Source organism: Rhinopithecus bieti, unplaced genomic scaffold (assembly GCF_001698545.2).
Source record: "Rhinopithecus bieti isolate Rb0 unplaced genomic scaffold, ASM169854v2 scaffold_42084, whole genome shotgun sequence".
NCBI lineage: Eukaryota > Metazoa > Chordata > Mammalia > Primates > Cercopithecidae > Rhinopithecus > Rhinopithecus bieti.
Window position 1 is genome coordinate 2,774,574 of NW_016818934.1, and position 26,824 is coordinate 2,801,397.

Genomic DNA, 26,824 nt, shown 5'->3' on the forward strand with positions numbered 1-26,824 from the left:
TGTGATTACAGGCATGAGCCACCAGGCCCGGGCTGCTTTTAATATTTTTAACACGGTGGCTCACACCCAAGAAGTCAGGGTGAACATGTCTGAGAGGATCAGAGGTCCCGAGGTCCCTCTGAGGAGGACCAGCCTAGTTCTCCTCTCTTGGGGCCTCGGGCTCCTCACTGGTTCTATGGTTTGAGGATTCTCCTTCAGCCTCGTTCTCGGGGCTCTGGTGAGGATCACAGGAGATACTTGCTGTCTGAAAGCCTTAGAAAGGACAGAAGTGCCCCAGTCTAATATTCTAGAAAAAACACTGACTTTCTCAATGTTCCTTCCCTCCCCAAACCAGCGGTCCCAGCTCCCATCTGTGCCTATCTGAGGACTGCCTATTTTTCCAGACACTTGGGAACCTCCAGGAATGCTGGCCTCTCCTTCTCTTCTTGCTCCTCCAGCAGCCACAATCTCTAAGTGCCCTGGGCTGCCTCCGAACTCAGTGCCCGCCTGGCTTCCTGGCAGAGCTCTGGCTCCTCTCCATCTCTCCATCCGTCATGTGCACACATGCCCCTCAAGACCTTCTCCAAACCCAGCTTTGCACATGATCCAAAGCCTCGTATGGTGCCCCTGTGCCTGCAGGACTCTTAAATATCCTGTATGGCCCTGCCACATTGGGTATGTGACTGCTGTGGATGATGATGACGACAATGGTGATGATGACGATGATGCAGACGGGCCTCTGTAGTGGGTGGAGGCATGGCTGAGGGATGGGGCTGCTGGGCCAAGGCACCAGTCTGGTCCTTGGCAGCGTTCCCATGGCCCTCGGCCCTTGGCCAGGACAAACTTGGCTCCATGCAGGCCCCTGGCCCAAACCTCCACCTTTCTTCCCTTATTCTCTCCTTTATTGACTACTGAAGTATTAATTAAGCCCTTACTCTGTGCTATGCAGAAGCTGGAAAAGAAATTGCCCTATTGCCCATATTCATTCATTCTGCAAATGTCAATCTAGTGACCAGCCGACTCTGTTCCACGTGTGTTCTAGGTGCTGGGGATGCAGCATTGAGCAATCACTTCATTTTATGAAGCTTGCATTCTAGTAGGGAAGGCAGACAGCAAACAAGCAGGCCAATAGGTAGCACATCAGAGGTGACATGTGCCATGCTGCAAAATAGCGCAGGGTAAAAGGGTGGTGATGCTGGAGTGGGGGTGGGGAGGTGCTTATTTTATGCCTGGCACTCAGAAAGAGGCTTGCTGTCAGCGTGACATTTACCAGAGCCCTGAGCCTGAGGCCAGAGAGAGAGGGAGCCCCGCAGATCCCAGCAGTTGATTCTTGCCTCTGTTGTCCTGGGCAGGCGCGGTGTGGATACTTCTTGCCTCCAGATCGAATTACTCACTCTGAACACACAGAAGGGAGTATTCAGATTCCATCACGGGTTCCCACATGTCCATCCCCAGACACAGGCAGCTGAAGGTTGAGAGGGTGCTTGGGGCTTAGCAACCTCTTCCAGGACTCCACCTCCCCAAAGCCCTTCTGATGGCATTGTCATCTGCTCTTCCCACCATGTCACCTCTTCTCCCCGTGACTTCCTGTCTCAGTTCTAGATATTGGTCCCATTCAGGCATGGTGCAAGAGGCAGAGGCATTACATTCAGGGAAAACAGAAACTCCAGAGGTTAAAGAGGCTTCCTTTGGAGCCAGATGGAGCCCCAGCTGGAAAGGCATGATGTGTGCCCTGCATTGCAGTGCTGAGTTCAGGTGTGGGACAAGTGGCATTGTCCAACTCCCCCACCTGTCATTTGGGCTACCTAGGGAGCTTACAAAATCCACATTCCCAGGCCCTACACCAGATCTACCTTTCTGAGGTAGGAATCTGTATTTTTATGTATTTGTGAATTTCAAGTATGAACTGGTTATTTCATCATTAAAGAGGAAAAAATGCACATAGGAAAAATATAAACAATATGAAGGACTCCTCGCTGAATAGTAAGCTTCTCTCCTGTTCCTCCCACGTCACCGTCGCTCCCCAGGTCTCTTCCCCAGTGGTAACAATGGTCAGTACCCAGCATTTATTAAGTACCAAGCACTGCTCCAGCCATGCCTAGACTGTAGTGAACAGAGCCCAGGTGGTCCCTGCCTTTGTGGAGCTTAGAATCTAGTGGAGGTAACTGATAATAAGCAAATGATCCACAAGTCAATATGAAATTATGAAAAGTGCTGAGGATCAGAAATAAAGAACAGGGTGTCAGGCAAGAGAACAGCAGTGTGGCCTGATTTTGGTGAGCCGTGCTGGCAGAAGTGGCGGTGGGATAAGAATTTCTTGATCTCCTTTGCGGAATCCCGGGTGATTGTGAAGGAACCACTGGGGGTCTCAGGGCCCTTGGTCAGGCCACCCGTCCCTCTCTATCACCTCTTACTGTGGGGCACTGGGCTCGAGGCCTGGGGCGCAGAGGATAGCAGGATGCCTCCAGATGCCTGGGAGTCACCCTCCAGTTAGGGAGGCAGGAATTGCCTCTGATGAGGGGTCTGTTGGCTTCTGTGGCTGCTGTGACAAAATAGCACACACTGGGTGGCTTTTATACAACAGATGTGTTCTCTCACGGTGCTGGAGGCTAGGAGGCTGCAATCAAGCTGTCTGCGGGGCCAGCTGTCTCTTCTGAAGGCACCAGGGAAGATTCCTTCCTCGTCTCTCCTCTCTTCTGGGGGTTGCTGGCAGTCACAGTCCTTGGGGCTCCCTGGCTTGCAGCCGCATTACTCCTGTTTCTGCCTCTGTTGTCACAGTGTCTCAGTGTCTCCACATGGCCTATCATGACATTGTATTAGGGCCACCCTCATCCAGTATGACCTCATCTGAACTTGATCACATCTTCAAAGACCCTATTTCCAAATAAGGTCACACTCACAGGTACTGGGGATTAGGACATCAACCTATCTTTTCAGGGTGCACAACTCAAACCACAGCTAGGATGAGTCATGCAGGCCCCAGGAGCAGGCCCCCCTGTGAGGGCTGCAAGCGTTCAGGGAAAGGGGCATGTTTTGCTCAGGCTGGGGTGGACAGGGCAGCGGGCTCCAGGAAGGGGAGGCCTCCCGGTCTGACAGGATCCAGGTACATGGGGAGCAGGGCCTAGTGTGAGCAAGTGAATGAGTGAAGGATGGCAGAGGCAGGAATGCACATAGCACACCCAGCCACAGGACAGGCTCTGCAGACCTCAGAGCTGCCCTCCAGGAATGGGAATCACGTAAAATGAGGCCACGGCAATTACAAAGCCTGAAGCGGATCCGAAAGGTAACCCACTTGCTCCTCCCCTGAAGAAAGCTGTGGAGCTCTGGAGTGGCCTCAGCCTCCCTCTCTGACCTTCCTCAACTCCTGCAGCTCTGGCCTTCAAGTGCGGTGGCTGCAGAGAAAGGAGAGGTGATTGTCACCTGGGCCCATAGAATGAGCTCACCCCTCTCCCCAAAGCCCAGAGCCTCTGGCCCTTAGTGACAGGTTCCAGAACCCCAGGAACACCCCTTCCTCTCCTTCTTGTCCCTACCCTGACCGGCTTCTCACCCCTTCCTTCTCACACGCTCAGGGAGAAATCCGTGGGCAGAGTGACACACGCCTTGGTTATCACTGTGTCCCGGTGCCTAGAGGAGGGTCTGCTCAGAGCAGCTTCACAAGAAATGTGCTTTTGACTTAAAGAAAGACCATAGTGAGAGGAGAGACTCTCTCAGTCACACCTCCAGACTCTCGTCCCCACAGAGCCCCAGGTCCTCTACCTCTTTATCCATGCCGCTGTGTGGGTCAGGAGAGCTAGGCTCTAGTCCTAGCACTGAGCAGACACAAAGCTTGGGCAAGTCACTTCCCCTTCCCAGGATTCAGTTGTCCTCCCTGTAAAAAGAGAGGCAGTAACATCCACTTCCTTCACAGGGCTCCCATGAGAGGAAGACGTTAGAAGCTAGAACAATGCAATTCAATTCAGTCTGACAATCTGAGCTTCCACATGGCAGTTTCTGCATGATGCCAGGCCCAGGGATTCCGGGTGGACCACGTGGGCTGTTCCCTGCCTGTGGGGTTATGGTCTGTCTGCTGGGAGAGAGGGATCTTATGTAAGCAGTTCACAAAACGATGAATGCAACAAAGGGGGTGTGCAGGCAGCTGTGGGAAGGCATAGCTGGGATTTCAGCTGGTTCCAGGGTCAGGCAAAGGCCTCCTGAGCAGGAGGCACATGAAGGGGACCTGACCACTGATGGGGAGTTAGCCAGGTAGAGTGAGAAAAGGGTTCTCAGTTGAGAGAGTAGCATCTTAGAGGCCAGGGCTCATGGCTTGTGCTGGGAATAGCGAGCTGACTGGTGGAGTTGGAGATAGAGAGCCAAGAGAATGTGAGAACTGAAGCCTGAGAGCCACAGACTCCACCTGAAAGCCCAAGTATGAGCTAGGATTCTGTTTTGTTTAAAATCTGCAGTTTATTTCTCTCACATGTTCAGGAAGAGGTCTGGAGGTAGCAATCCAGGGATGGTGTGGTGCCCCTCAGTGGCAAGGACCCAGGCTCCTTCTACTTATTGTTCTGCCATTCATGACTTCCCTTTTCAAAGTCATACATGGCCCAAGATGGCTGCTAACTCTCCAGCTCTTGTGTCTGCATTCCAGCCAAGAGAGGATGGGATGGGGATGCCTTATGAAATGAAGGCATTTCCTAGAAATTGCATGTGACATTTTCACTTAAATCTGAATGGACAGATTTTAGTCACAGGGTCACGCTTAGCTGCAAGGGAAGCTGGAAAAGGATCTTTATTCCAGATATCCATGTGCCAGCTAAGAATGACAGGAAGAAGGATATTGGGAGACATCTGAAGGTCTCTACCACAGTCATCATGTCCAGCATTTCAGTTGAGGAGGAGCACTCTAGGTCCAGAATACCCTGAGATGCATCACAAATCCATGCAATGGGCCCATTGAAGGTCTTCCCACTCACTTCTCCAAACAGAGCTGTCCTCTCTCCTGGCAGTGTGGTTCATTCAAGGGCTTCCTCCTCTCCCGCATAGAGTCCTCAGTCTCCACCAAGGGTAGTGAGGGTGTTGGAGGTCTTCACTCCTGCTGCTGGGCACAGAGGAGGGAGATCATGTGTTTGTGGCCAGTCATGGAGGAACACAGAGGGTGCTCCCCTGCAACAGTGCTCAAAATTGGAGGCTAGGCCCTGCTGGACAAGCAGTTTTACTGCCTCTGTGGGCTATCCTGGGAACTCAGGGTTCCTGAGGAAAATGCAATTGGAATTCCATACACCTCATTTACAAACAGACCCTGGAGGCCCAGGTTGCTTGTGTCCTTTTCTGAAAGACATTTCCATGGCAACCCCTGTCTTCCAGACTGCCCTTCCCTCTTCTCCTCTCCTCTCTTTTGGGGCTGAAGCAGCAGGCAGCCCCAGGCAAAAGACCCCCGCATTAGTAAATCAGTCAACTCTTCCCTGGGGGCTGGGGTGGGGGGTGCTATGGGAGAACCCAGCCCTGTCCCTGGCCTGCCTTCACCACCTCCCTCCCACAGGCCCCTCTGACCTCTAGTATGCCTGGGCACACAAGGCAGGTGTGTGGAGTCCTGCCTGTTCCACCTTGGGGTGTTCAGCAGAGGGCCTTCTGGGGACGACAGAGCTGTGGAGGAGCTGTGGCCCAGAGGCCGGGCATCAGCCCCACAGCAAGCGACTTTCCATAGCTTTCCCAAGCTTTCCAAATGGACTTCCACAGAACACTGCACTTGAAGGAACTAGAACATTACATTTTCTACAACTAGAAAAGGTTTAAGACTCCAGCTAACTTCTCGGTGAGCAGCTGGGAACTTGCCCAAGATCATGCTGCTAGCTGGGTTGTGAGCACATTTTTCCTGATGCCCAGTATAAAAAAAATTTTTTTTTTTAGCTCCTTGACACCATACCAACTCTTTTCTAGTAATACCTTTTGAAACCCCTTAGAGTCTTTGGGTGCTCTAAGCTGGGCTTCACCCCAGCTCCAGATGGGAAAACGAAAGACAAAGATGAACTCTCAACCTTACTCTCCAAAGTGAAATTTCAACTGAATCCCTGTAGCCTTGCTCTTCCAAAAAAGAACATACTCATTCCATATGTTTATAATAATATAGAAATCATTACATATGTCTGTTTATATCTGTGTCAATCTATTATACATATGCATCATATATGTACATTAATATTTAACTGAATGTGGCAGGCACAAGATTCAGTGTCCAAAGAAAGGTGGACAGTGGCCACAGTGCAAAGCAAGGCTTCCTCCCCTCCTATGCCTGGCTACACGGTTCTCCTCCACAGTTTCTTTTGGATGCTTTCAAAGATGGTCATACTCATTCCATTTGGTCCTCTTGATCTCTGTTAATGTTCTTCTCAGTACTGTCACTCAATATACATGATTATGGCAGGAGCATAAAGCAAGCTGGCCATCTGGGGAAGAGCCTACCCCACTCAGGGTGCAGGGCACTGGCCTGGGTGCCAAGTCCTGTCTCCTCCCCAGGTGGGAGCCAGGAGCTGCTGCAGATCCCCACCCATTGCTGCTGGCTGTGCGCTCCTGAGTGAATGGGCCTCTGATTCCCCCTGACCTTAGTTTCCTGCACTAGCAAATCAGGGGGTTGGGCGATATGCTCTGGAAGATCCCTTTCAGATCAAATTTCCATGATCCTATTATCTACTTCGTGCCCCGTTTCCCCACTTACAGAAATTAAGAAATAGGGCAGCATTGAAGATAATAGCTCATTTATGTCCTCTGAGGATTTCAAAGGCATTTACATATGGCAAGCAAAATGGAACTCGAACTGGGCTGGAGCTGGCCTGCTAAAGGCCTCCCGCCACAAGCCCCACTCATATGGAAGTGTAATGGGGTGCCCAGGCTCTGGGCTTAGGGGAAGCCCAAGGTGACAACTGATTCAAGGGGCAGTCGCTGATTCAAGGTCAATCTTTTCTCCACCAGGCCATGAAGTGGGCCCTAGCAGGCCTTTGGAATGGATTCTCCGGGAGGCAGGGCTTACCCTTCAGGGTTTTTGCAAGAAAGCTGGTTTCTAACTGAGATTTCTTAGGCCTCAGTTTACTGTCTCAGGTCCTGCTAGGTGAGTGTTTCAGGACACCCTTAAAAGAAATAACAGACTTTTGATAAGATCCCTGCTTTATCCCAGTTGAGGGGAGAGCATGTTGAGGGGAGGAGTGTGTGCACACCTCAAGGGGTTTGGCTCACTCATTAGCAAAGCCAAGAATTTCATCCTGGAAGCCCTCTCTGTGACTCAAGGGTTTTCTGTTTCTGAAAACCCTGAAGAACAGCATAGAAACCACCCAAATAGATAGTGGCACAGCCAAGCCTCACTCGTTTTGACTAATGAGAGCCTCAAAGCTTTGCTATTTCCAGACACGGTTTCTTGGCCTTAGCCAATGAAACTTTGGGAACTTGCTTCAGTGAACAAAGAATAATGCCCTGCGATAACCACATCAGTTGAATGGCACTTAAGTATACGTGCTCAAAGTGCTTGACAAGTTTCTCTTTTCTGTACTTCCCTCTAGTCCTATTCCTTAAATTCTAGAAGCACAACATACGAGAGCCAAGAGGAACCTTAGAGGTGTGTTCACTCAGTGCTTCCATTTTCAGATATGGAAACTGAGTTCCAAAGGGGAGAAAAGATCACAGGGAGGGATAGTGGCAAAGAATCAGACAGACCTCGGGGCTGTTGTGTGGAGTCCACAGAGATCTTTCCACGCCCACAGAAAAAGTGTAGACTTAAAGCCAGACCAACCTCTGCTGCTACCAGAATGGAAGCTCTCAATGGCATGAGTTTTGCCTGATTTGTTCACTGCTATATCCCCAGTGTCTGGCCCAGTGCTGAACATAATAAGTGCTCAATAAGTACTTGCTGACTGAACAAATGGGAATGACAACACAGTCTAAATCACTGGAGTCTAAATGAATGTGGCTTTACTGTGTTGTCAGTCAAGAACATCCCTCCTTCTCTGGGCTTTGAACGTAGCCCTGAAAATGAGCAGCACTCTTAATTCTTCTACCTCCTTTGGCTGCAGAGGAAGCAAAGGCCAGGTCTTCTAACCTGCAGAAGAGACAGCTGTATTTTAGATGTTAAATATTGAAAGGAACACACCACAGTGCCCCCAGCCAGAGCTGCTGTTGTTTGCAGTTCTCCAGCCATCAGGGGCATATGCCTGCCTGGGGACTGTGCCCATTCGTGGCTTCTCTAGGGCTTCAGGGCTCCTTCACTTGAGACATCCACAAATCAGGATGCACCCTGTGGTCTCTGGATCCCTGATTCGCCCCTGCAAACCTCCCTCCTGTCTGCTGGTTGATGTCCACTCAGTGTACAGCCCTGTCATGGGCCCAGGGGAGGGGACACGGAGGAGAGCAGCTGTCAAGTCACAGCCCTGCCCATGGGAGACTTGTGGGCTGCTTGAGGAGCTAAGATTCTCACTGTCATCACTGTCATAGTGAGCTGGACTTGTAGTCCCAGCTGACTATAAGCTCCTTGAGGGCAGGAAACATACTTTTTTAGGTTGGGTCTCCTTGGACCTTCTGAGCAGAATTGAGGTGGTCACATGAATTTGTAGGGGCCACCATTGATGGCGTGACCTCCAGAGTCACCTTTCAGTGGGTCTGAGGCCCTGACTCTGCTTCCTGACCTTGCTTTCCTTTCTTTTTTCTTTCTTTCTTTTGTTTTGTTTTTTTTTTGTTTGTTTTGTTTTGTTTTGTTTTGTTTTAGAGAGAGAGAGTCTTTCTGTGCCCTCCAGACTGGAGTGCAGTCATGCAATCTCGGTTCACTGCAACCTCTGCTTCCTGGGTTCAATCAGTTCTCATGCGTCACCCTCCTGAGTAGCTGGGGTTATAGTCAGGGACCACCATGCCGGGCTAATTTTTGTATTTTTAGTACAGCTGGGATTTCTGCGTGTTGGCCAGGCTGGTCTCGAACTCCTGACTTCAAATGATCTGCCCGCCTCAGCCTCCCAAAACGCTGGGATTACAGCCGTGAGCTACTGTGCCGGGCTCCTGACCTGCTTTGCTGAGGACAAAGGTCTTCTGGGATCTTCCTGCGTTCCCCACCTCCACCCATGCACTTTTTACCAACCAAAAGTTTGCTTGGGTCAAAAATTCACAAAAGTTAACAACATTAAACAAAACATGTTTTGGTGTGGTCTAACAAACTTCAAAAAAAAAAAAAAAAAAGCTCTGAAGTCATAGAACACGCATTCTAAAGTAACTGGAGAGGGGCTCATTTTGTGGGCTCCCCAGAGGACCCTTCGCGGTGCTGAAAGTGCACAGGTGAGGTGACTACCAGACATGTCATTTCAGGCCACCACCCCTCTAACTGGAAAAGCCCTCACATCTATTGCCTGATGCCTGGATTTTAGGATTGGTTTATAGCTGGATTTTGTTTTCTTCAGATGTGGCCAAAAGCGAGGCTGGAGGCACCGCAGCCTCTCCTTCGGTGATTCACATGGCTGCTCAGGACACTCCTGTCCTGAGGCTCTCTCTGCCCATCTGTGCTCACATACTGATGGAGGGTGGCCTTTTCTGAGGACCGCATGGCCACCGAGGGCATAGAACCCCCAGAAGAGTCAGGTCCACTGGATCTCTGGGCTCCTGCTCTCTGGGCAGGAGGCTTGGGGCCTCAGCAGGCAGCTGACTCTGTCCAGCTTTACTGGAACTTCAGGGTAGAAAACAGCCCTGGCCCAGGACTCAGGAGAGCTGACCCTCTGGTCCCAGCTGGGTCTCTCCTAGACTCTCAGGGGTCTGTTTCTTCCTCTGTGACAGAACTCTGGGAGTCCCTTGCTTCTAATTCCCTATAAGTCTCTGGTTCTCCCGATATTCCTGCTTGATCACCGTTTCCTGTGTCTCTGCCATGCCCTCTCCAGGCAGCATCCTGCCTTCTTGTTAGAGGAGGGAGAGTAGAGTTGCTCTTTGGAATTTGACCTGGCTGAAGGGGAGGGGTTGTGGAAGGCAGGGAGTGGCCTAAGCTCAGACCTTGAGGCTCCCATGTGGGCTCTTCAGAGACCCAAGTCCCCAGTCAGTGGTCCCCACCCCACACTCCCTGACTCAGGGTCAAGTAGGGTCAAGAGTCCAGGAGGTCTGTTTTGGGATGACCTATGTCTGTCTCTAGAAGTCTCTGGACGAGCCTCTTCTCCACTAATGAACAGATGTACCTATGTCTTCACAAGAATCTGGCTCTTTTTTTTTTTTTTTTTTTTGAGACGGAGTTACAGGCTGGAGTGCAGTGGCACTATCTTGGTTCACTGCGAGCTCTGGTTCCCAGGTTACACCATTCTCCTGCCTCAGCCTCCCAAGTAGCTGGGACTACAGGCGCCCACCACCATGCCTGGCTAATTTTTTGTATTTTTTAGTAGAGATGGGGTTTCACCATGTTAGTAGCCAGGATGGTCTCAATCTCCTGACCTCGTGATCCTCCCGCCTCGGCCTCCCAAAGTGCTGGGATTACAGGCGTGAGCCACCACGCCCGGCCTTGAAGAATCTGGCTCTTAATAGGCAGAGCCCCAAGTCTGAGGTCTGGCTGGGTGACTTTCTCATTTTGTGATCTTGGACATCTCACTTTGTTTTTCTTTTTTTTTTTTTCGAGACCAAGTCTTGTTTTGTTGCCCAGCCTGGAGTGCAGTGCTGTGATCTTGGCTCACTGCAACCTCTGCCTCCTGGGTTCAGGCGATTCTCATGCCTCAGTCTCTCCAGTAGCTGGGATTACAGGCACACGCCACCATGCCCAGCTAATTTTTATATTTTTTAGTAGAGATGGGGTTTCACAGTGTTGGCCAGGCTGGTCTTGAACTCCTGACTTCATCATCTGCCTGCCTCAGCCTCCCAAAGTGGGACATCTCACTTTGCTGCTGGGTTTCCACATCCTCATTCAGTAGGGAAGCTCCAGCTTTGTGGCTAGATTTGCGTGAGAGTGAGGGTGTGGGCAAGGGTAGGAATGACTGCAGGGGAGGTGGAAACATGGGGGTCACTCAGAAGGAAGTTCAAATCCCGAGAAGGAAAAGCCACATCTTGTGAACAGACAATGGAGGATCAGTGCAAAGTGGGGTCTAATTAAGAGATAATTCTTGGTTAGGTGCAGTGGCTCACACTTGTAATCCCAGCACTTTGGGAGGCCGAGGCAGGCAGATCACCTGAGGTCGGGAGTGTGATACCAGCCTGACCAACAAGGAGAAACCGCATCTCTACTAAAAATGCAAAATTAGCCGGGCATGGTGGCACATGTCTATAATCCCAGCTACTCGGGAGGCTGAGGCAGGAGAATCGCTTGAACCCGGGAGGCGGAGGTTGCAGTGAGCGGAGATCGCGCCATTGCACTCCAGTCTGGGCAACAAGAGAGAAACTCTCTCAAACAAAAAAAGAGGGAGAGAGAGAGAGAGAGATAACTCTTGTGATATAGGCTTAAGCCCTCTGGCAGATTAGGGGGAGACAGCTGGGAACAGCTGACAATATGACCTCTCCCTTCTCCACAAGCCCAGCCCAGCCCCCACAGAGGACTTCTCATTCTCCCAAATAACCCCACTCAGATACTCATTTTATGATGAGGCCCAGACAACTTGGTGAGGAGTCATGGAGAATTGCTCACTGGTTTTCTTCTGCCCTTAGTAAACGGCAGTGCTTAGCAGTGCAGAATTTCCAGAACTTCTTCACAGCACAGTGGTCCTTAAAGACGAGAGTCATGGCTGAGAGGAATAGTAGAGTTTCTGAAAAGTTTTAAACTTGGGAGCAAGGTGTTTCTTTTGAGGAAGGCTTAAATGTAGCTCCGCCACGAAAGCTTTTTCTCTGACCTTCCTAGTCCTGAGATTAGGTGCATTCTTTTATTCATTCACATGCTCATTCATTTATTTTCTCAACATGTACATGTGGACTGCCTGCCATAAGTCTGGCACTGTGCTAGGTACTAGGGAAACTACAGCAAACAAAACAGTCTTGGAGAGCAAAAATCCAAGTCTAGCAAAAGGTCTTCTGTGTCTTGCTGGAAGGAACAGATTTTCTAACACTGGCTTAGGGCCCAGTCATCCCGTTGGACTCCTGAGATTCACAAGAGGAAATTCATCATATACTTAGTTTCCAAGAAAAAAAAATCACCAAGCAAAATAACATTATGGACCTCATAAAGCAAACACAACAGGAAGACACTGGAGTTGGGTGGATGAAAGGCTCCTACCGGCTGCCCATCTGCTGGGGGATGTGGGATCTCTTCTTACAGATGAAGAGTTTTGGGGGTTTTCCAAGAGCCTTGTGAAATATTTAGCTTCTTATTTAACTGGTTCAATTCTGCTCCCCCTCCCATCCTGGCTGTCACACCTGGCTCTTCCAGGTATAGGGTAGACCAGATGACCTCTGAGGTTTCCATCTGCTTTAAAAGTCAATAGTTCAGTGATTTTTAGAATAATCTGAGCACAAATTAGAGGACTGCATTCATATTCAGTGTGGGAGGTAGGAAACAATTTGTCCATAGTAGTGACCTGAAAAAGAAGCTGTCTCCTTCTTGGAAAAGAAGTGGCTCTGGTTCTGTTCATTTGTGCCAAAGCCTTGCATTGACATTCTTTGAGGCAGGGTAGAATTGGTTATTGAACGATAGGTGGGTCTACTGGACCCATTCCCTTATGCCCTCATAATCAGGCTGTCTCAGTGAAGAGGTGGCCTGTAACCTGGGTCTTAAAACCCACATTGCCTAAAGCTTCTGGCATGAAACAAGTTGTATTTATATGACTTTTGGCAATGTACTCTACCAAACTGGCTTTGGTGTCCCCACCAGCAGGCTGTGACTTTGTGCTTTAGTCAAGACCAGAGCCCAGATCCCCTGAATGTTAGGTTAGAGGTATGGTTCTCAAGCCTTCTTGAGTGTCAGAATCACTTCAGTGCTTGAGACAATTCAGATTTCTCTGCTCTGCTTTTGGATATTCATTGCAGTTGGTGTGGGGTGGTGCAGGCATTTGTACTTTGAACCACCTTCCTCCATTGATTCTGATTGCCCAGTTACGGTTGAGAATCATCTGAGGCCAGTGAGTCTCCAAGTGTGGTGCCCTAGGCAGCACCCCCAGCTGGGAGGGGCTTGTTAAACATGCAGATTCCTGGGCCTGGCCCCAGAACCATGGATTAGAATCTCGGATTGAGTTTGAGACTTTACATGGGTAATTGTGATGCATACAAATGGTGGAAAACTACAGCTCTAGACCTCATCTGCTTCCTTGGACCTCCATGAGACTTTGTGCTTGAGCAAAAACATCCTTTCCAGGCTAAGCTTATTGGAAGTTCACTAAATGCGTTCATCCTGGAAGTGTAGTTTAGGCCTGCCTGGTGTTAGCTGAGATTGGCTTGGGACATGGAGGCCTAAATAAAGAATAAAATATGTGGGTTTAAGCACTCGCTCTTCCCCCATTGCCTCCCTTTCTGCCTCCACCCCCTGCTCATATGATCACCCTAAACCCCCAGGATGATTGGGTGGGAAACGAAGACTTCCAGAATAGTGCCTGGTCATGAGATAGAGGAGCTGGAAGAAGCCCATGAGTACCCCACTTCCCTGTGGGTCTGCGTGTGCCCAGGTCACCTTGGTCAAAGCTTGGCCTGGGTTTTGTGTTCCCAGCCCCACTGGCCATTTAGGGAAAGCCAGCCGGATCTTCTGAGGCAATTCAATTCTGTTCTTTTCAGGACAGCTCTATGGAGTTGAGTCTTACTCAGTTGCGCAAAGCATCATGAAGTGCTTACTGTGTACCTAAGCCTGGCTGAGCATCAAAAAATGAGCAGCACACACTGAAAGTTTAGCACAACGGTCAGGGTTAGAGCCTAGAGCAAGAATGCCTGGGTTCAAACCGCAGCCTTGCCGTTCACTTGCTGTGGGACTTTGGGGAAGTCATTGAACGTCTTTGAACCTCAATATCCTCATGTTTCAAATGCATGATAACAGTGTCTACCTGATAGGGTGGCTGGGGGAATTTAGATGAGTGAGTACACATAGTGTTTAGAACAGTGCATGGCACATAGTAATTGCTTAGTGAATGTTTACTGTCATCATTTCTATGTGCCAGGCACTATGGTACTTAATTGGATTTCATGTGGTTTAAGTGTTACTATACAGAGATTAAGGATTCACGATCCTGAGAAATTAATCTATGTGCCTAAGTTTACTCAACTAATAAATGGTAGGCCAGGATTTGAATCTAGATCTCTCTGATCTGAAAGGCCATGTTTTTGTTTTCCACTGTCTGGATGCTCTGTGGACAAGAAGCTTGTTGTATCTAGAAGTAACTGGTTGTTTCCAGATACCCAGCAGCCAACTGAAGGATGGTTCAAGATGGCAGCATCCATCATCAAGATGGGCTGGCTGAGGCAGGGTGGCCTGAGCTGGGATTTGCTGGAGGAGCAGGGGGATAAGGCTGAGCAGAGGGTGTTGTAGAATCCTGGTGTGTGTGTGCTGGGGTGGTGGGGAGGTGGGAGAAGACAGGATAGGGAAGAAGCTGATTGACTTGGGAAGAAGAGGTGAGACAGGCCAGCTTCTGGGAAATGTTGAAGGCCTGGTTGTGAAGTGAAGGGAGTCAGGGGACGAGAAATGCCTCAGAATCCGTCTGCTGGTCAGTGAGGTGTTGCTTTAGGTTTGCAGGGCAGGATTCTCCATTCCCACTCCCTAACACACAATGTAGCCAGAAAACTTTGGCCTGGGGACAGCTCCTTGTTGGAGGTGGGGGCACTTTTCTAGCCTATCTCATTTAGTTCTACTTTGCTTTAGGTGGGCTAGAAACTCCAAAGGTAACTCATAAACAGAGGGCTCCTTATTTCTCTCATCCCATACACCCTTTTCCCGTTTCTAATAGACAAAATAAGACTGCATGCACATTTCAAGAGGTTGAGAGAGCCATTGCTTGCTTTTCCTCTTGAGATCTTGGTATCAGGGTAGAGCCCAGGGCCCATTGAGCACATTTGCTATAAATTAACACCAAGAAACCACTCTTGGGAGAGCTGCTGGCCCTCCACACACACACACGCACACATGCACACATGCACACACACGTACCCTGGACTTGGGGATGATTCTAGTGGGGCTGGGGGCCAGAAGAGCTTCTTGCTGCCTGTGGACCCCTCAAGGTGAAGGAGCTGAGAAAGGCCTTGCTGCTCCTCTTCCCTCTGAGTATCTCTTTCCAGGCTCATCTACCAATCTGGCTCCCCACTTCCTTCCCTGCTCTGATAGAAGGAATATATAGAATAGTAATTACCATTTGTAAGGACCGTACTGGACCAGGCTCATCTAAGGTGTTCATGTGATATCCTTACCATCATCTCTATAGGCAGGGGAGGGGAAACATCGTTATTCTCAACTTACAGATGAGAAAACTGAGGCCTTGAAGGGCTAATCATTTTGTCCAAGATAAGGCTAATAAGGTGCTGAACCAAAATTAGAAGCAGGGAAATCAGTCTGCAGAGCTATGTCCTCAACCAATTCTTTACACAGGTCTAGTTCCCATGAGCTGAGGTGGAAAGAGAAGGAGGTTTGGGGAGACCCTGCTCCCCAGTCAGGGTCTCTGATAAATAGGAATGACTTTTCCGTCCCTGGCTATAGGGAAAACGTTGTGTTCAGATTCGGGATCCAAGAGTGTGTCTGGTCCCAGGTGGCAGTCATCACTATTTGCCACCCTTCTCACGCCTGATCTTAAACTTACCAGGTATGGGTGAGGCCTCCCCAAACTGCCCCATGCCAAATGCTAAGGGGATCAAGGAATAGAATAAGATACCATCTGTGTCCTCATTCTCTTGAGCCACTCTCTGGGTGGCAAGACCCAATGGACATTAGTGATGTGACAGAGGTTGAGAGGAGGCAGAAGGCCATTCCAGAGAGATTTTGAAGGCCAAGATCCCACCAGCTGTTGGAGCTCAGGGAGTGTGAGGTCAGCATGAGCTTTGGAAGCCAATGGGAATCAGGTACAGGAAAAGGAGGATGGGCACATTGTAGGGGAGAGGAGTTGTATTAGTCTGTTCTCACACTGCTAATAAAGACGTACCTGACACTGGGTAATTTATAAAGAAAAAGAGCCACAGTTCCACATGGCTGGGGAGGCCTCACAATCCTTACAGAAGGCAAAGGAGGAGCAAAGGCACATTTTACATGGCGGCAGGCAAGAGAGTGTGTGCAGAGGAACTCCCATTTCTAAAACCATCGGATCTCATGAGTCTTATTCACCATCATGAAAACAGTACAGGGAAAACAGCTCCCATGATTCAATTATCTCCACCTGGTCCTGCTCTTGACATGTCAGGATTATTACAATTCAAGATGAGATTTGCATGGGGACACAGCCAAACCCTCTCAGCAGGTCATGGGAGACAGGAGCCGAGCATGCCCCTGGCCAATGAGATGGCCCACTGCAAGGAGGGTCACGGGGCCTGATGAGGAGGAAGGGTAGCCCAGGCCAGCAAGGAGGCTCTGACAGTGCAACCCCATCACAGGGATGACCCAGGCCTTGACTGGATTCTCAGTCGTCTCAGAGAGACTCAGTGAGGTTCTCTGGTTAAGGGAGAAGTTAAAGGAGATTGGACATTTTAAAAGCATTTCTTACTAAAAGAGGATTTTGAGCAAACAAGATCTTTCTGACTGAAAGAGGATTTTGAGCAAACAAGATCTTTATGAAGGTTGGATGATATCCTGGGCATGAAGCCCCCACCTGGGCACCTGGTACCCAGCAGACAGCAGTTGTTAGTATTGATGATAAGCCTCTCTGGGAAATAAGAGCTGAGACAATGGTTTGAGAACCCTTCTGAGAAGCACTGGTGTTTCCCAGCTTGAGGTGGACTTTCTTCCCAGTGATACAGATGAGGAGACCAAGGACCAAAGAGACCAGTGATTGGGTCAAAGTCAAACAGTGACAAAGTGGCAGGTGGAGTTTGCCTGTGTCCGAGGCCCTTTCTATTGTACTACAGCATCTTCGCTGCTCAGAGAGACTTATAGATAGGCTGAGACACCCATGGATTCGTTGTTTACTCTTATTCATTCAACCAACAGCTGTTTATTAAATACTGACTCCCAACACACTAGACTTGGTCCCATGTCACTTCTGAGAGCTGACTATAGGGTCCTGGATGGGCCACATCGGGAGATGTCCTGAAGATGAGGCCCACAGTTCCTTTAGGGTAGAAGAAAGGGACTGGCATCCACACAGACATGAACCCTGATGACAGTGCTGGTGGCTGGAGATTGGCTGCAAGGCCTCAGGAACTAGATGGGGCTATACTTCAATACTGCCAAGTTCAGAGGCACTCAAGGGTCCTCCATGGGGCCCTCCTGAGGATGCTATCAGGGTGGCAGCATAGTATTCTGGAGAGAGCCTGGTTTGAGATGTGGTGGTAAGTTGTTGCACTCATCCGGCCACCCACTTGCTGTGCATCCTGGGGCAAGTCACTTCGCTCTTCCTGCCTCAATCCCACCATTGCTCAGCTGAGAGTAGTAAACCCACCGCTACCCCTCCCAGAGGCTGCATAAAGACCCAGTGAAATAGTGCCCAGGGCAGCCTGAAAATACTGACATAAAGGGCATCATTGTCATCTCGATGAACTCCACGTGAGGCCACCTTAGTAAGCCCCCTTCCAGTTCACCCCACATTCTAGCTTGTTGCAGGCCTGGAAGGCAGTGACACCGTGTGAGGACACATGACCATGGTCACAGGCAGGTGTCTGCGTTCCAATGGGAGAGGCTGACCTGAGGGGTTGGGGGTCTCCTGTTAGAATTGGGGGGCAGAGACGCAGGAGGAGGGAGCTGAGCCTTCTTGGGCTCTGGCTAATAGGAACAAAAAGCTTCTGTTGCCTGTGGCCAGGCTGTTTTATCCTTACTTGTTAAACCCCATACATTTTGAGAGCACCAAAATCCATACATTTCCTTTATTCTAACCACACTGCGGTGCTATTATGTAAGGGTTGTGTGGTGTCTGGGAAGCCTCCTGGGGCATAGGAACAATGAGTTTGCTCACCACTGTGGCCTCCACTTCTCCCTTCTTTTCCCACAGCCTCCTAATAGCACCATCATCAGCCTCACTCGGGGAGGGGGACCCTCCTGCTGGGAAACCAGAAGCTCTGTGTGTGTGCGCGAGTGTGTGTGAGGGTGAGTGGGTGTGTGTGTGCACAAGTGGGTGTGTGTGCATGTGTGTGCGCGTGTGCATGCGCACACATTGGAGGACGTGTCAAAGGGTAGGCTAGAAACTCCAAAGGTAACTGGTAAACAGAGGGCTCCCTCATCTCTCTCATCACACACCCAGGTAAGCAGAAGGGCCTCCTGCCCCATTCTCTAGGCCCTGCCAGAGTGTCACCTCCTTCATGGGCCTCTGGGGCCTTGAGCTTGATCCCTGGCTCTTGGACTGGCAAGGCTAATGCCCAGCCAAAGGCCAGAGAGAGAGTAACACTGTGCATTTCCACAGAGCTTGCCCAGTGCTTTCTAAGATTCCATTCCTGCCCTTCATCTTGACAGTCATCTGGAAGGCAGCTGGCCTGCCAGGTACAAAAGGAACTGGACAAGAGTCGCCCAGTGAGTCGTGGGGTCTCTCCAAGACTCTTGACAGTGCCCCACAGTGTCCTGCTGTGGAAGGACTGACCTGCCTGGGTGCATCCCGGGGAGCAGGTCACTGCAATCATGTCTCTGGCTGTTGATGACCTAGTTGAAAGTGACAGCGCAGTGCCTGGACACTGAGGGCTTTATAGATCCCCAGTGACCTTGAGGCTGAGAGCTGAGTGCCCCCACACTGGCTCCTCAGGCTCCAGGGATAGCCCACCAGAGGCTCACAGGTGTGTAAATGGCACTTTATGGCTCTTAGGACAGGGCTTTCCCCAGGATCTCTACAAGCTTTGGGGGAATTGTTACCTGAATCTTACACGTGGGGAAGCAGAGTTCAGACAGGCTCAGTGCCTAGGCCAGATCATACAGCCCGAGAAAGGCAGAGCTGGGGCTCGCTAGCCCTCAGACCCCCCTGCTACCCTCCGCCCCAGACCCCGTGCCCCTGAGCCCTCCTGGCAGCTGCCTGTTTTCCCAGAAGCAGATGGACAGTTGCTCCGACAAAGGGGCTGTGTGGCGCCCATGCTGTGGTTCCCATGGTAAACCCAGGCCCCTCATGTTTCTAATTACTCCTGGTGTTCTTTTCTTCCTGCAGCAGGAGCAGGGCCAGGCTGGGGCATTCTTGTCATCCCTGTCCCCCACCTCCCCTCCCCACCAGGGGTCCCCTTATGGAAACTTCTCACACACAAGAAGACCGGGGCCCAGGCAGCTTGAACGAGTCCCGAGAAAATCAGGGGCCAGCCAGGAAGGCTTTTTTTTTTTTTTTTTTTACCAAAACAGTTTTTTGTTTCAATTATTTAATTAATGAATTTTTATGGTGGGAAAATATGCATAATGTATGATTTGCCATTTTAACCATTAAGTGCCACAGTTTAGTGGCATTAGCTGCATTCACGTTGCTGTGCTATTATCTTCACCATCCATCTCCAGAACTTTCTCATCTATCCCAATGAAAACTCTGTCCCCATTAGACATGAACTCCCCATTCCCCTCCCACCAGCCCCTGGTAGCCTTTATTTCACTTTCTGTCTCTATGAATTTGACCACTCGAGGCCCCTCATGTCAGTGGAATCACACAGTGCTTGTCCATCTCTGTCTGGGTTATTTCATTCGGGAGAACGTCTTCAGGGTTCACCTGTGCTGCACCCTGCGTCAGGATTTCAGTCCCCAGCCAGGTGGCTTTATGCCTTCTCTTTTGCTCTAATTCTTTGGTTTTTAAACTTAAAAGAAAAAGCAATGGAATCCTTCCCCATCTTTTCCCCCTTCAAACAGAGTCTCATATGGAGGTGCAGTAAATAGAGCATACAAAAGCAGCAAGGCTCTGGCTGAACTGGGGGGGCTAGAGACCCTTCACCCTAACCCTGGCATTCCTGGAGACCCTTCCTGGGGATGGAAGGGCCTGCATGCCCAGAGAGGGGGCGATTTGATTGATATGGGTCATGAGTGAGAAGCCCCTTGAGTCCGACATCTGGCCCTGAGGGCCTCCCCAGTCGCCGCGCTTCCCTACTGCCCTCCTGGCTTCCCTCCTAAATGTCCTCTTCAGGTCTTGGGCCCCAGCCAGGCCCCAGGCCCTTTTAACACAGGTGGAGGACCAGAGAGAGGCACAAGCATGCCTTGCTGGGGGATTTGGGGTTTCTTCCTGCAAACCTCGCCCAGGCAGGCTTTATCTGCATCTGCCTGAGTCTCTTCTGGCACCCTCCCAACTCCCCCTGCCCTCAGAGGCCCCAGGCTCCTTCCAGGCCGCCCTGGCATCATTCTCTTCTGCTGTCACTGGCCACATCTATATATTGACTCTGGACAGTTCCTTTCCCTTTCATCAAAAATACTTGTCCTGGTTGGACACAGTGGCTCACACCTATCATCCCAGCACTTTGGGAGGCCGAAGTGGTTGAATCACTTGAGTCCAGGAGTTCAAGACCAGCCTGGGCAACAAGGGCAAAACCCTGTCTCTACTAAAAATACCAAAATTAGCTGGGCATGGTGACACACACCTGTAATCCCAGCTACTTGGGAGGCTGAGGCAGGAGAATTGCTTGAACTCGGGAGGTGGAGGTTGCGGTGAGCTGAGATTGTGCCACCGCACTCCAGCCTGGGTGACAGAGTGAGACTCTGTCTCAAATAATAATAATAATAATAATAATAATAATAATAATAATAATGATAGCAACTTGTCCTTAGCTTCCATTTCCTTAGCTCCTTGTATGAATTGCGCCGTTATGTGAGCTGCTGCATGGGTTTATGCATCCTAGGAGTTCTCTTGTTCCCAGCAATTTTATGTTAAGGTGAGACCCCATGACAGGAAAAGTGGGGGCAATATTTTGAGGTGGGAGCAGCACATAGGGCAGAAGCCCTTTTGAGTGTCCCTCCAATCCCTCCTGGCAACCATGGACTGTGCTTACATCAAACAATTGAAGGTTGATCAGAGTTCCAGGCCCTGGGCTGAGGGCTGGGGAAATAGCAAAATAGGCTCAGTCTCTGCCTTTGATGAGACTGTACAATTTTGGGTGAGTGACTTCATCTTCTTTTGCCTCCATTTTCTAATCTATGAAGTGGATGATAATAGCTCAGGCGGTGGCCTGAGGGTGAGATGAGGCAGTGAGTGTGAAGGGCTCAGAACAGAGCTGGGCCTGGGGTCATCACAGCAAACCTCGGCTGCTCTGAGTGTCACCCTCACCTGTGACTGAGGGGCCCATGGGCTCCTCTTGGCACCTGTTATTAGGCCCCTGGCTTCTTAAGAGCCTTGGCAGCAAAACGGTCACCTCTCCTTCGTGTTCACTTTCGGTTCTCTCTAAAATCAACACATAGTGTGCAAGGGCCTGACATTAGTTGGGTACTTTCTCTGTGTCAAGAATCTCTGTGAGGTAAATGTTAGGATGCCCACTTAATGGACAGGAAAACTGAGGTTCCGTGTGGTTAAGGAGCATGGCCGGGACAACAGTCAGGATGTGGTAGAGGCCATGGTGTGGCCCTGGACTGCCTAGTTTTGAACTTTGTTCTTGGCAGGTGGAGAGGAGAAGCACAAGCATAAAGGAAACAGAAGATGCAGCCTCTTGTGGAGATATTTTTGTCAGGGATGTTTGGAAGCCCCCCTGATGGGACCTCAGACCCCACCTGTGCTCTGGACTATTAGACCAGATTTTGTGGGATGTTGTAAAATTATGCTCCTGTGACTTGGAAATAAATTTCTTTGGGGGCCTCAGTTCCGTTTATTTGAAGTTAGTTTAATAATCTTTTTTTAAAATTATTTTTATTTTTTTAAATAGAGTCTCGCTCTGATGCCCAGGCTGGAGTGCAGTGGTGCAATCTCAGCCACTGCAATCTCCGCCTCCCAGGTTTAAGCGATTCCCCTGCCTCAGCCTCCCAAGTAGCTGGGACTACAGGCACGCACCACCATGACTGGCTAATTTTTGTATTTTTAGCAGAAACAGGGTTTCACCATGTTGGCCAGGCTGGTCTTGATTTCCTGATCTTGTGATCCTCTGGCCTCGGCCTCCCAAAGTGTGGGGATTACAGGCGTGAGCCACCGCGCCTGGTCAAGAATCTTTTATGTGCAGGGATTGTGAGAGAGTCAAAGATGCAGAACCCAGCCCCTGCCTCAGGGCATGGCCAGGCACCTAGGAGGAGGCAGCAATGCATCTTACATGTACTAGGAGAGGTTTGAATATGGTGACTGCATTGGAATTCCAATCAGCACATGGCCTGACCATGGATTATTTAAATTGCAAATATATTCATATGAAATATCTGAAGAAGGTATATAATGTACCCTTTTTAAATTCACATCTTTAGCAAATAGCCTTTAATGAAAAAAAGTTTCATAAAGCTGAGATGGGAAACTTGAGATTGACAGTTCATGTCATCCTCTTTCCCTTCCTTCAACAAGTATTTATGGGAACTCACTATGTGTCAGGCATTGTGCTAGACACACAATGATGTGTGTCCTTCAGTGAGGCCAAGAGAACAGATGAATAAAAAGCAGTAACAGCTCCCTAATGGCTCTGTGTGGAGCATCCTGAGAACCCATAGGAGGGTGCTTCATAAGAGGGGGTTTTCTGGGAGGAAGCAGTGTGGGAGACGTGCCCTGAAGGACAGAAATATTTTGTTAGATGAAGGAGTGGAGGTTGAGCTAGGGAGCCAGGGAGAGAGTATCAGGTAAAGGGAGAGGCACATATGAAGGCTCTATGAACCAAATGTATGGGAGATCAGAGGAGGGTGTCATAAATTTTGCCTAAGGGCAAAGACAGGAGAGATCAATAAAGGCTTCAGGGAGGAGTTGCTATGTGATGGGGCATTGTGAGATGAATAGGAGTTTGATAAACAAAGGTTGAAAGCACTCTGGGCAGAAGGAGTGGGTGGAATCCATAAATGCCTGGTCTATTTAGCGTGTGATGTTCAGGCCACCATGTCTAGAGCAAAGGGTACAGGAGGGTGGGACTTGGCCTTACCAAACATCCAAGAAGAAGTTCTGGGGCAGGAAGCCTGCTATGGATGGTGGGTGGACTGCACAACAGAGGTGGTGCATGATGGAGAGGAGGGGCGGGTTTAAGAGGCATTTGGGAAGAGGGTGAGGGGTCTTGACAACTGCTGAGTTGCAGATGTTGAGAGATGAGGCCAGTGCAAGATGGCCCTGAGATTGCATTTGAGCTAACTGCTCTTCCAGATCTAATGCAGGTTGCATTAATGCTCCAAGGCACATCTCCCGCATCAAACCGTTTATTGATTTATATTGGGGGGGCAAGTTTGAGGTCGTGGTTTCCAAAAGCAAGGCAAGGTCCCTGCACATTCCCTTGGGTGCCCTAGCTGTAGTTTACACACACCATAGTTTTTCCCTTTGCCAATACTACAGATGGGAAAACCGAGGCGTGGTGGCTGCTGAAGGCCACATAGCAGTTTGAGTCAGTACCAGGGACAGAATCCAGGCTCCTGGACTTTTCAGCCTGGGGCATGTCCTCTAGCACATTCATCCCCCTGAACACTGCGGAGGGGCAGCGTGAAAAGTGGTGGGCTTTTGCACTGCTTTCTGTAAGTCACCACCCAAACTGGAAAGGCTTCGGGAGTTTGGAGTAAGCTCTGAGGTGTCAAATGATCCTTCCATTTGACATATGGTCCACTTGTTCCAGTTTCATTTAAGATGAGGCCAGCAAGCAGGGCAGCTGTTTGTGAAATAAGAGTTTGATAAACAAAGGTTGAGAGCATTCTGGGCAGAGGGAGTGGCATGAACCCATAAATGCATGTTCTACTTAGGGTGTGATGCTCAGGCCACCATATCTATGGCAAAGGGTGCCAGAGGGTGGGACTTGGCATCATGAAGCATCCAAGAGGAAGTTCTGGGGCAGGAGGGCTGCTATGGATGGTGGGGCTACACAAGGGAGGGGGTGCAGGATAGAGAGGTGCCCCTCCTATGAAGCACCCTCCTACACTCCTGTCTAACCTACCTTCCACTCTTCCTCCCCAGTGTGGCTCCGATGAATAAGCAGCTGAAAAAAACCATATGTCAAATGAAGGGACCTCACTGTCTCCAGGGCTCACCTGCTCCTAATTAGGCCTGGAGTAGGGAGGGAGGGAGGCACCAGAGGGCATCAGCCAGCATCTCTTCCCCAGGTTGTGTGGGTGTTGGGGGCAATGAAGGAAAGGGAAGGCTTGGGGGCCTCATTGTCCCTGCTGGGAGCCCCCAGACCCCTCCAACACTCTGATTTTACCCCGTAATATAAGAGTTGCTGGAAACGCTATCATTCTGGCAAGTCACTCAGTCAAGGAAAACCTCTTTAATCTGTTTTGGGGTGCATCTAGTCCACAGGTTTTTAAGCTTGTTGACCGTACTTGTCTCCACTTTGACAAACACAAAACCCTCTCCTTAAACTTAACTTGAAATTTAAAAGAACAAATCAATCTCATGAGACAAAGTGCTGGTTTCTTTTCAAGGCTTATATCTTATCTTCCAGATTCTAAAGGCCTCTACTTACCCTCACACCCACTTTCCCTCCCCTAGTCCATTTTACAGATGAGGGAATAAATCCAGAGAAGTTAAGTGACCTACCTGAGGTCACACAGTGATGGCTTCTGGGCCTGGCCAACAGCACCGCCCTCATTTCTTTCTCTTGACCCCTTCTCATCCCATCAGCCTCACAGGGCAAAGTTGCTCTTTGAAGCCACCTTCAGAATTCTTCTCCTTGCTCCCTGAGGCCCTCCCGACCAACTATGAAAGTGTGGCCTTTCCAGAGGTGGCCAGTGCAGTCAGCCACCCTGGGGAGCTAATGTACTTTCTGAATCTAAAGTGACATGTGACTTCAGGACCACAGACAGGGGAAGAGGAGTTTGGTACAAGGGATCTGTTTTAGGGTCCCTCCAAGAGATGCCTAGGGGCAGTCCTGAGAGGGCACCCCTTGCTAAACTCCTACCTTCAGAAGCCATCTGCATGGCTGTCCTGCCCCCAGGGTCCTTGGCCCACTGGGACTTTGCTGCCAGCGGCCCTGCTTGCTGGCTTCATCTTAAATGGAACTGGAACGTGAGAGGAGAGATAAGCCTCCAAAGGCAGAGGCCACCTCACCCCTAAATGCCTCCCGACTACTGGCCTCACAGTTTCCCCATCCATGAGCTGTGCTGTCGGGTTAAACTTTTTAGAAACTGCCCACCCGGTGGAGGCAGAGTGCAGGGGCCTTGAACCTCTGCCTTCCTCTCTACCTCCGTGTCTCTGCCTTGGTTTATTCTGCTATAAAATGGAAGACTGGATGGTCTTTCTGCTGCCTTTTGGCTGTGCCAATCTCCTCTCCTGTGGCATCTGGCACAGCTGGTGCAGAACCTGGGCTGGGGCCTGGAAGGGCATCTTGGAAGATGGTGCCCATGGGGGCTGTCGGCCTTTTCCTCTGGCAACTGGGGGAGTGTGTGCAAGGGACATCCAGTGGGCTGAAGGAGGCCCAGAGGAACTTGCTTAAGGTTTCTTTGAGAAGGAAGTGACAGTAATAATGACAATAACAACATCAAGAACAAAGTAGGAATAGTTTTGGTGGATGCTTGCACAGTGCTTGTGGTGTGCCAGGCATTGTTCTCAGGGCTTTACCTGTGTGAACTCTGACCCAGCCGATGGATTTCTTCAGATCCTAGTGCTTCATCCTTCAGAAGCTGCTGCCTTAGGGAGTTGCTGTGCTCGTCGCTGGGGGGTTGGAGAATCTCCTATGGCTGGGAGCTGGGAGCAGGGACTTCTGAGGTCTCCAACCCCCAGTATCTGAGACTCTGGAGCCCCTAACCCAGCCTGCATGACCTGGGCTGTCTGCTTGTGAGTGGCCTGCTAGCTAAGGACAAAGAGGGGTTGCAAGGCTAGTGCTCCCCCCACCCCCGGGGCTAGGACAAGGTGCCCTTCCTCCAGGCCCCCATCACACTTGCCCCAGTTCTCCTTCCTAAGTCTCAGCCCTGCAGTGGAGAAGGAAGGCCAGGGACAGAGGAAGGCTACACAGAGCAAACCCAGCCCAGCTCGAGTTCCTTCTCTCAGAAGCACATTTGTCATAGACAGCACCTTTGACTCCAGGGTAGGAAAGCATGCCTCATACCCTCCGGCCATGTGTGGGAGTTTGGGGGAAACCCTGGGCATGCCACTCTACTGCGCCTCAGTTTTTCTGTCTGTAAAATGGGGACAAGGTTATCACTCTGCCCTCCCCGTGGAGTGAGACGGCAACGCAGTTCTGAAGCTAGGAGGCATTGCTGTTTTTGTCAGCCAGGCATGGAGTTAAGACCAGGCACCGCCTTTGTCTTCTGTGGCCAAAGCCCGGTTTCCATCTGGACTTGCTGTCCCCTCCATGGTCTTTGAGGAATCAGGTTCTGCCATCTGGGGCCACAAGAGCAGGTTCAACCCCAAGAAACAGTGACCCATGCCAAGAGAATTTGGTGCTTCTCTGTTCCCTCCCCACTTCTTGGGCCTCACCTCTGCAGTCAGAGCCCGTGTCTGTCCCAGTTGGTTACCGTCTACTGCTCACCCAGTGCTCTCAGGGACATCCATTGAGTCCCTTTGTTGTCCTTCTCATGGTCCTTCTATTTCCAGAGAAGCCTCCGGGAGGGAAAAACATCCTTCAAGCCTCTCAGGTGGCCTGGACAGAGGCTCACACCTGTAGTGCCAACATTTTGGGAGGCTGAGGTGGGAGGATTGCTAGAGCCCAGGAACTCAAGACAAACCTGGGCAACATAGTGAGACCCTGTCACTACCAAAAATAAAAAAAGTTAGCTGGGCGTAATAGCAAGTGCTTGTAGTCCCAGCTACATGGGAGGCTGAGGTGGGAGAATCGCTTGAGCCCAGGATATTGAAGCTACAGTGAGCTAAGA

The 26,824-nt window shown here is 50.2% G+C and overlaps 1 protein-coding gene across 3 annotated transcripts in view; it reads left to right on the forward strand.

Annotated features, from left to right (window-relative positions):
* ARK2C (arkadia (RNF111) C-terminal like ring finger ubiquitin ligase 2C) overlaps positions 1-26,824 on the forward strand; it is a 129,627-nt gene that overhangs the window by 21,132 nt on the left and 81,671 nt on the right. The window contains exon 1 of one of the 3 annotated variants that reach the window (XM_017857852.1): positions 20,945-21,018. The exons of the other annotated variants lie outside the window; for them this stretch is intronic. The gene's annotated coding sequence lies outside the window, so the exon portion shown is untranslated. Of the gene's footprint in view, positions 1-20,944; positions 21,019-26,824 lie in introns of those variants that run through there. 3 annotated transcript variants of the gene reach the window in all.